This window comes from Delphinapterus leucas, chromosome 20 (genome assembly GCF_059928025.1).
Source record: "Delphinapterus leucas isolate spDelLeu-1000000601 "Yukka" chromosome 20, BTC_Dleu_Yukka2, whole genome shotgun sequence".
Lineage (NCBI taxonomy): Eukaryota > Metazoa > Chordata > Mammalia > Artiodactyla > Monodontidae > Delphinapterus > Delphinapterus leucas.
This window is the reverse complement of record NC_143148.1, coordinates 5,947,267-5,957,834: the sequence shown is the minus strand read 5'-3', so window position 1 is coordinate 5,957,834 and position 10,568 is coordinate 5,947,267. Positions and strand designations below refer to the sequence as shown.

Here is a 10,568-nt window from a genome sequence, read left to right as displayed (position 1 = left end):
TTGGTATCAGAGAGTTTACACAGGAGAGAAATTGTTGGACCTCTGAAGGCAGTGACTGTGGCAGGGTTGTCAGTGGTACATTCTGCCTCATTGGTTGGCAGGAGAAATCATATAGAAATAAAACTCTGAACACACCAACTATGGAATGTCTTTGGCAAAATATCAGAAAATTCATGAAGCAAATAAGCCCTGTGAAAGTGAATCTTTTAGAGATTTCTGTCACAATCCTAACATAATCATATATAAGATTATATACATAGTGTACATTTTAGGACAGTATACCTTGAATCAAATGCCTAATTGATACGTCAGTAATGCTTTAAATCAAAGGAGGGTGTCTGTGTTGCACATAATTGATTAAAGTTATAATGCAGTTCACCCCCCTCGTTTGGGGGACATGGGTCTTCTTTTCCCACCCAGGATCATTATATGGTTAACTCTTGGATTTCTCCAGCTCTAAATTTATTCAGTTTGTTATTTCAGTCTACCAAAAGTCCTTCAGAAGGAAACTGAATACATTTAATCTGATAATGTAACATAGCATGTTTGGATATGCTTAACTTTATAAATCTCACCTGGAGGAACAAAGCTCAAAATTCATGAATAACCTATTAGCCAAGCTCTTGCCCTAGAAGATAGTTCCCATCCTGTACACACCACTCAGAAAAACTTTAACAACTGTTTCCTTGACCTGGTCCTGTCCTAGGACCTATAGATGATGTCAGTGATGAACTTAACAGAAAGTCCTTGCCGCCCTTGAGCTGGAACTTTTTTTAAAGCTAGGTTTCATGTCTATAGCAATTTTACCCTCTGGCAAAGATAATCAAAGGATGTGTACACCTACATTTGTTGAAAAGGACATATAGTATAAGGAACAAAGTATCCTGATAATTTCCTGTTTAAGGGACATATCAGAGGGGGAAAGGGAAAGGATTTACTTAATTTTACATAGAAAAAGGTATGGATACTTAAAAAAATTTTTCACATCCACCTAGATTATAAATTCCTTGACAGTATATAGATAATTGTATATTCCCCAGCACATAGCAAAATAGGAAATGAATTATATGTAGACTTGAAAAATGAATGAAGGCGAATGAATGACCTCATGGACTAACCAATCAAATTTATTTTTGTCACTGAAGGAAAGGAGCTACTGGCAAGCAATTCTCAGGCTCAGTATTATTCCAAGAAACATTTGTTTCTTGAATAGAGGCTCCTGTCAGACTATAAAAAGGGCAGATCAAAGAAGGACTAGGATCCATAGAATAAGCCCAATTAATGGAAGAAAATAACATCACTAAAAATGGAGGACTGGGGAGTTCCCTGGCGGTCCCAGTGTTTAGGAATTGGCAGTTTCAACTGTGGTGGCCCAGGTTTGACCGCTGGTCGGGGAACTAAGTCCCACAAGCCATGCGGCACGGCCAAAAAATAAAATTAATTAAAATGGAGGTTGGTACATGAGACAGGTGATGGTGAGATCCCTTTGACTGTTTTGGAGAACAAGCCTTACATTTGTCCACAGGCTTATCACCTTTTAGAGTTGCCGCCATTTCAAAGATCTAAGCTCCTCTGTAGCTCAACGAATTGAGACGTGATTTAGCCTCATCATTCATTCTCTCCTGGGGCTGGGGCCCTTGTCCTCTATTTCCATTCCTAGGGTTCTTTCCCTTGATCCAATAATGATGTATACAGCTTAAAAACAGTCCTGCTTATAAGGAAGAAAAAAAAAAGTGGAAATTTGCCATGGAGTGGCTGTCCCATAATTGAATTTCCAAACTCTGGGTGTGTGAGTAACTCACTACAACAAATATATTTCTGAGCACTGGCACTGTTGTAGACACAGAATATGCTGGTGAACAAAACATGCAAAGTAGTGGCCTTTTCACAGGATGGATTCAGGACAGATGCTCCTCAGTAAAGCATCAGAAATAGATTCTTCTTCAACTCGGAGTGCAGCTCTCTTCCACTTCTTGTGAATTGCACGTCCTATCATGGCAGTCACGGCGTCTTTCCCAGTGAAATCGTCCGTCTGGGTTCCCGAATGGGCTGCCCAAGCCTGCCCTGAGGACCAGGTGCTGAACTCACCTTTCAGAGGTTGGCATTCCAGGTAAATGAAAACGTTAATGGGATAGGGAATTCCTGGTCGCCCTCTTTAAGAAAGCCATACCAGAGTCTATCCTCTACTCCTCTACCCCTCGCATTCATAAAAACTATAGCTAACAGTTATTAAGTGTGCTGTTTGCCAAACAGTCACCGTATCATTTATTTAGCACTCTCCAATGCTCCATCTTTGTGTATTTTAGGCAAACGTTTGTATACGTTTGAAGGCTAATTCCTTTCTCCTTAGTACAGGTAACCACCTACTGTACACAGTTGTACGTGTCTGTCAAATGAGAGTTCCAACATCAGGGTTTGGAGTCTTAGTGGGTTGCTCTACCTTGTGTGTCTCAGTGATGGAGAACTGGGGTCAGTGGTGGTTGTGTTAGTTGGCTGGGGCTGTCATAATAAAGTACCACAGACATTTTTTTTCTCGCAGTTCTGGAGGCTGGAAGTCTGAGATCACAGTGTCAGCAGGGTTGATTTCTTCCAAGGTCTCTCTTCGGCTTGTAGATGGCCATTTTCTCCCCGTGTCTTCACATTATACCAGTTATATTGGATTAGGACCCACTGTAATAACTTCACTTAAACTTAATTACCTCTTTGAAGACCTTATCTCCAAATATAGTCACATTCTGAGGTACTGGAGGTTATGACTTTAACAGATGGATTTGGGGGGAACACAGTTAAGCCCGTAACAGTGGTATTTGTCAGTGAATGCCATTCAAGTTTATATTGGGCTAACTGAGGGATCTGTCTGGTCGTCAGTAAATGGTAGTGTCTTTTCCAGGTTTGACAGTTAACAAAGGGTCATATGGTCAGTATCTGGGGAGGCCCACGTGTGTCTGTGTTGAGAAGCTGGAGATTTGGAGGCCCAGGATCCCTGGGCCACTGGGACAGACAATGAATGTTACTTTATCTTCAGTCCTTCAAGTGAGTCCCTCTTTAGGGAAATACATATATACGTACACAGACACTATACACACAAACACATGTATTTTCTGTAAAAGTAGTTGCTTCCTTGGGGACAAAGATAAGAAATAGCCACTATAGGCAAGAGGAGAGATTCCGTTTATGGAAAGTGCTTTAGGCTGAAAAATGAAGTAGAAGCTCTTCAGCTGTTCCTTCCTCAGTGGAGGACCATGGATGCTCGTTGGAAAAGTTGACTTTAGAAGGAATATACCCTGGATGCCTCTAAGAAGCTTCATTCACTCATTTCTGCCCCTGAGTAGCACTGCATTTGGGCTGTGCACATTTTCCTTTAATGATGTTGCAAAGAGTCAGATATGAAGGTCCTGGGGCCTCAAACTCAAGTCCTGATATTTGAGATACAGGATGGGAGGTGAGGGGCCCTGTGAGCTGGGAGGATGCAGGAAAGTCACAGAAGCTCATCATCAGAGAATAATTTGTGGCCATGTTTGGTGGAAGATGAGATCAAGATGATCCAGGAAGTTGGTGACCTACCCCAGAAATCTTTCACCCAGGCTCCAGGGTTTGGGCTGTAGAAAGCTGTGGAAGTGCTAGCCTCAGATCTGCTGCTCTTGGGGCAATCATGGAGCCTGAGGTTTGTGTGTTTCTATCTTTAAAAAATTTTTTTTAATTGGGATATATTTGATGAACAGTATTATGTAAGTTTCAAATGTGCAGCATAGTGATTCACAATTTTTAAAGGTCAACTCCATTTATTGTTATTATAAAATATTGGCTCTATTCCCTGTGTTATACAATATATCCTTGTAGCTTATTTATTTTATACATAGTAGTTTGTACCTCTTAATCTCCTACCCCTATCTTGCCCCTCCCCACTTCCCTCTCCCCACTGGTAACAACTAGTTTGGTCTCTGTATCTGTGAATCTGCTGCTTTTTTGTTATATTCGCTAGTTTTATTTCTTAGATTCCACATATAAGTGATATACAGCATTTGTCTTTCTCTGACTTATTTCACTTAGCATAACACCCTCAAAGTCCATCCATGTTTTTGCAAATGGCAAAATTTCATTCTTTTTTATGGCTGAGTAGCATTCTATCATATATATATATACACCAGATCTTCTTTATCCATTCCTCTGTTGATGGACACTTAGTTTCCTTCCATATCTTGGCTATTATAAATAATGCTGCTGTGAACATAGGGGTACATGTATCCTTTTGAATTAGTGAGTTCATTTTTTAGATGTATACCCAGGAATGAAATTGCTGTGTCATATGGTAGTTCTATTATTAGTTTCTTTTTTTTTAATTGAAGTATAATTGATTTACAATGTTGTGTTAGTTTCAGATGTACAGCAAAGTGATTCAGTTCCGTATAGGAACTTATCCATTATAGGTTATTACAAGATATTGAATATAGTTCCCTGTGCTATACAGTACGTCCTTGTTGTTTATCTGTTTTATATGTAGTAGTGTGTATCTGTTAATCCCAAACTCCTAATTTATTCCTTCCTCTCTCCCTGCGGTTTTTAGTTTTTTGAGAAATCTCCATACTGTTTTCCACAGTGGCTGAACCAATTTGTGTGTGTTTCTATCTTTGTGGAAGAAAGTGGTTTCATGTACCACAGTGTTATAAGGGATGATTTCAGAAGTTCAGGTTTTGCGTCTGTGACTTCGTGGCCATCCTCCAAGGGAGTTCTGGGTAGTAAACTCCTTTAAGGAAGTAACAAGGAGAGGTAAGGTTTATTCTGAGGGTGTCTGGTAAGGGAATACAACCATTGTTAAGGTCATGTGCTTGGAGAAAGGCAGACCTGGGTGCAGATTGTAGTCCTAACACATAGAGTATGCTCCTGAGCGAGATATTTAATCCCAAAGCCTTAATGAGAAATATATATATTTAGTCACTGCCTCTGGTTCCTGACACAGAGGTCATGAAACCCTTGTAATTTCCTGAGTGATGGGGGTGATAGGAGCATCTGACACAGAGCTGTTAAATCCCTTGGAATTTCCTGGGTGAAATAAAGTGACCCTGGGTAGGCTCCTGAATGGGGCTGGTCACCAGAAAGGCCAAATCATGATTAGAAGCGTGGAACTCTCCACCCCATCCCTTATACTATGGGGAAGGGAGCGGGACTAGAGATTGAGTTAAAAATCAATTATTCATTTAAATGATATATATATATATATATGTACATATATATGTAGTCATTCATCTTTAAAATGTATCCATGAGTCAAGTGGGTCATTTTTTTTAAAGTAAAGGCAGTATATTTTTAATAATATATTTAATTATATATATATATGTTTATCAAACGAGGAAGTTCCCTTTTGTTTGGGGGGTCCCCAAGACCCCCCTCAGGTTTGATAATTTGCTAGAAGAACTCACAGAACTCAGAAATCTTGTTATCCTCCAAGTTACATTTATTATAGAAAGGATAGAGACTAAAATCAGCAAGGGAAAAAGGAAAAGCCACACCCACAATGTGATTTAAGGTGGAGGCTGTGGATACCATGGTGTCAGTGGACCTCTGCAGGGACTGGAGACTGAAGTCAAGCACGTGGGTGTCCTACCAGGCTGATGTGACCCAGCCCCAGTTAAGCCTCTGGACATCGGGGTTCAGGGAGCTCCCCTGGTTGGTGGTACTCCCTGCCTGCGGTCACACATTTATGCCAAGAAAGTAATGCTCACTACTACATATAAAATAAATAACCCAACAAGGGCCTATGGTAAAGCACAGGGAACTATACTCAATATTTTGTAATAACCTATAAGGGAAAAGAATCTGAAAAAGAATATATATATAAATATATGTATATGAATGTATAACTGAATCACTTTGCTGTACACCTGAAACTATGACAACATTGTAAATCAACTATACTTCAATTAAAAAATCAGTAAAGGGAAAAAAAAAAGTCACACTGCCCATGACTCCATTGTGGGAGGGCAGCTGGAAGTTCCATGTTTGCAATTTCCCTGGGCTCTGCCCTTCAAGCCTCTCCCCTTGGCTGATGTTAATCTGTATCCTTTAACTGTAATGAACCCTCACTTTCAGCAGAACAGCTGTCAGTGAGTTCTGAGCCCCTCTTGCAAATTATTGTGGTCTTATGGAATATTGTCCCTAACTGCAGTAGCTCTGTGTTGCCTTTTGGGTAATTTCTAGCTCACTAATTATCCCTTCAAGGCCTATACATAAGCTTTTAACTCGTGTGGACACATGCCACAGGTGTATGTTTCTTTACTTTTTTCCTCAAATCTGACCAATTTTCTCTTTATAGTTTCCTGTTCTTTTTTTTTTTCCAAGGATTTTGACTTTATTATTGGGACTTCCCTGGCGGTCCAGTGGTTAAGACTTCACCTTCCAATGCAGGGGTACAAGTTCAATCCCTGGTCAGGGAGCTAAGATCCCACATGCCTAGGGGCCGAAAAACAAAAACATCAAAGAACAGAAGCAATATTATAACAAGTTCAAGGAAGACTTTAAAAATGGTTCACATAAAAAAAAAAAAAAGGATTTTAACTTTATTATTAACTGTTGTATCTCTGGGCCAAGAATAGTGCTTGGCACACAGTAGATGCTCCATAAATACTTTTGAATGAATATGCAGTCAATATTTCTATGGGGTTTAGAGGTTTCTTATTTAATTCTTATTTTTCAAGGGAAGGATCATTTTAATCTCTATTTTATAAATGAAGAAAATGAGGTTTAAAAGCATTCATGTGTGTAGGGCTTAAGGCCCGCTATAGTTTCCTGTTCTGTAGACTGTTTGTTTTTTTTTTTGGCTGTGCTGTGCAACTTGCAGAATCTTAGTTCCCCAACCAAGGATAGAACCTGGGCCCTCTGCAGTGAGAGCGCAGCGTTCTAACCACTGGACCGCCAGGGAATTCCCTAAAATACTTTATTCTTTATAACATTTTAAACACATTTATTAAACATGTCATCTCTTGTAATTCTGGCATCTCTTGTCTCTACATGGTGAATTCTGATCCACCAAGTCAGGGAAGGCCCTTGATGAATGTAATAATATGTTTTATTAATCTTGATATCACCCATATGTGTATAGTGTTTGGCAAATAAGTATATATATGTAGAGTTATGTATATGTAGTTCTTGGTTAGCAAGAGGATATAATGGCTACGCATTATACAAATTTCTCATTTGTTGAATAAATAGAATTATGAATGTATAATTGCAGAATATCCCAATAGTGTTTTCCTTCTACTACAAGGTGTTTTTTTAAAAAAACTACTTGTATTAATGCAGCCTATTTGGTGAAAATAACAGAATAACTTCCTTTACATGCCTTCTTCCTTACATCAGTAGAAGGGAAACAATTTATATTAAACAGGACCGTGTTGTGACAGGAATCCCCGACATATGACGACATGGCTATGAAGTTCACGTGGGAGGAGTGGCAGCTCCTGGACCCCAATCAGAAGGACCCGTACCCAGATGTGATGCTGGAGAACCATAGCAACCTGGTATCTTGTGGGTGAGGACGTGTTCACTGTGTCCCTCAGAGAATCTTCAGTCAGTGGCCATTTTTCTCAGCTGCTTAATGCTTCAGTATCTACAATGCTCTCAAGGAGTAGATTCTCAGATCCTTCTCTGCTCCAGACAAGTGTATAATGTTCCCTCTCCTGAGAGAAAAGCCTCTCCTTTGCAGATGTGAAAACTTCCCTCAAAGGTAGCTTTCTCCCATCTTGACATCCCAGCCCAATTTGATGTGTCTAAGTCTTCTGTCATTTCCCGTGGACAGGGTGTCAAGCCTGCAGACCAGATGCATCCTCCAAGTTGGAACGAGGGGAAGAACCGTGGCCAATAGAAGATGAAAACCGCAGTTGAACCTGTTCAGGTGTGTAGCTGATAACCAGCAAGGTGGGTGGCCAGGGAAGTCATATTCTAGTCAGTAAGAGAAAGTCCCATGGCTGTGAGAGTGTTTGAGGATGTCTAAACAACTGCACCTTGTATCTATCTTCCCATATGAGAGCTTTTTCTTCACAGGTGTTTAAAGGGAAATAGACCCCCATTTCTTCCTCTGAGATCAGATCCCAGTGGTCCCTGTTTATTTTACATACATCTTGATTTTCTTTGTTGTTTACCTACTTTTCTTCTTAGGTTTCTTACATCTTCTCCTTTTTTGTCCTCTGTCACAGCATCTCTGCCTATTTCTTCCACCTGCCTTGCTACAAGATTCTACCTTCCTGCTCTTACTCCAAAGATCTTTGAAGGGACCTTCCTTGTGGTGCAGTGGTTAAGAATCCTCCTGCCAGTGCAGGGGACACGGGTTCGAGCCCTGGTCCAGGAAGATCCCACATGCCACAAAGCAACTAAGCCCGTGTGCCACAACTGCTGAGCCCACGGCCACAACTACTGACGCCCGTGCACCTAGAGCCCGTGCTCAGCAACAAGAGAAGGTACCACAATGAAAGGCCTGTGCACCGCAATGAAGAGTAGCCCCTGCTCGCCGCAACTAGAGAAAGCCTGCACACAGCAACGAAGACCCACTGCAGCCAAAAATAAATTAATTAATTTTTTTTAAAAAAAGAAAAGTGATTTTTGAATTCAGCAGTTTTCTAACTAGTGCATCTTCCTGCTTCGTTGGGAAATAGTGATTTCCCTTCCTGACATTTAACCCCACGTTAAATGCTGTACCCACACCATAACTTGATCTCTGTGTGTTTATATGGTTTCTTAGCTTCTTGCTATAGATTAAGTGTTGGGGTCCCCCCAATCATGTGTTGAAACCCTAACCACAAGGTGATGGTATTAGGAGGTGGGCCCTTTGAGAGGTGATTAGGTCATGAGGACCCAGAGAGAGCTCTTGTCCCTTATCCCATATGAGGTGGGGGCTAGAAGGCGCTGTCTATGAGGAAGCAGGCCCTCACCAGGCACCAAATCTACTAGCGTCTTGATCATGGACTTCTTAGCCTCTGGAACCATGAGAAGTAAATTTCTGTCCTTTATAATCCACCCAGTCTATGGTATATTGTTATAGCAGCTCGAATGGACTAAGACTTCTCTTTGTCCCAGTCTGGAATTCTCCAGAGGTTCTGTTTTCTTTATTCCCTCTCCCACAATTTGAACTCATCAGGAAGCCCTGTCTCACTCTATCACATATCCTCATTTCCTCCACCTCTCTCCATCACCTTTGCTCCTTCAGACCACTTCTCATAGTTTGTAGCTTCTTCCTTTTTTTCTTTGCTCGTTTTTTAAATTAATTTATTTATGGAAGTATAGTTAATTTACAGTGTTGTGTTACTTTCAAGTGTTCAGCAAAGTGATTCAGTTTTATATATATATATATATATATATATATATATATATATATATATATATTCTTTTTCAGGTTCTTTTCCATTATAGGTTATTACAAGATGCTGAGTATAATTCTCTGTGCTGTACGGTAGGTCCTTGTTGTTTATTTTATATATAGTAGTGTGTATATGTTAACCCGAAACTTCTAATTTATCCCTCCCCTGGCTTTTCCCTTTGGTAACCATAAGTTTGTTTTCTATGTCTGTGAGTCTATTTGTGTTTTGTAAATAAGTTCACTTGTATCATTTTTTTAGATTCCTCATATAACTGATATGATATCTGTCTCTGACTTGCTTCACTTAATATGATAATCTATAGGTCCATCCATTTATTATTTATTTATTTATTATTATTTCATTTTTGCTAGCCAGGATGTCAACACAAGTGAGAAGAAAGAATATGTTCGTGTGTCCCCAACACCAGCACTATGGCCAGTACATAATAGGCATTTAACAAGGATTTGCTGAATGAAAGAAAGCAGCCCTTGTAATTTTTTATTTTTAAATATTTATTTATTTGGCTGTGCCGGGTCTTAGTTGTGGCACATGGGATCTTCATTGCCGGGTGCACAATCTTTTAGTTGCAGCATGCAGGCTCTTAGTTATGGCATGCAGGATGTAGTTCCCTGACCAGGGATCCAACCCTGGCCCCCTGCATTGGGAGCGCAGTGTCTTAATTACTGGACCACCAGGGAAGTCCCAGCCCTTGTAATTTTGGATCAGGTTTTCCTACCACCTCTATTTTCTCTTCTAACAGTGACTTGTTTTTTTTTTTAGTACCTTTGCACATTTTGCAAGGCAGTATTTAGAAAGCAGCCAGATCTACATTTATTCGTTGTGAATTACCTCAACTTGTTTGTACACTTTCTGTTTTTGCGACTTGATTTTTGTGTATTGTGGTTTTCCCAATGTCTAAGAAACAAGGAACTTTTTTTTTATTTTATTGAAGTATAGATGATTTACAATGTTGTGTTAATTTCTGCTTTACAGCAAAGTGATTCAGTTATACATATATATGCATTCTTTTTCATATTCTTTTACATTATGGCTTATCACAGGATTATAAGGAACATTATTGAAGATTCTTTTGTACTGAGATCATGCAACCAACACTAAAGATTTGATCCACACCTAAGCATTCACGTTCTCATCTTTTCTAGAAGTCAAGCAAGTTGATGATCAACTGGAGGAACACTTGCATGACCAACGATGCCTAAA

The 10,568-nt window shown here is 39.9% G+C and overlaps 1 long non-coding RNA gene across 1 annotated transcript; it reads left to right on the top strand.

Annotated features, from left to right (window-relative positions):
* The first annotated feature begins 3,672 nt into the window (after window positions 1-3,672).
* Window positions 3,673-9,355, top strand: LOC149744568 (uncharacterized). Its single transcript, XR_016390855.1, has 3 exons — window positions 3,673-7,525; window positions 7,793-7,888; window positions 8,190-9,355. It is a non-coding gene; the product is annotated as an uncharacterized LOC149744568 (long non-coding RNA).
* The last annotated feature ends 1,213 nt before the right edge of the window (window positions 9,356-10,568 follow it).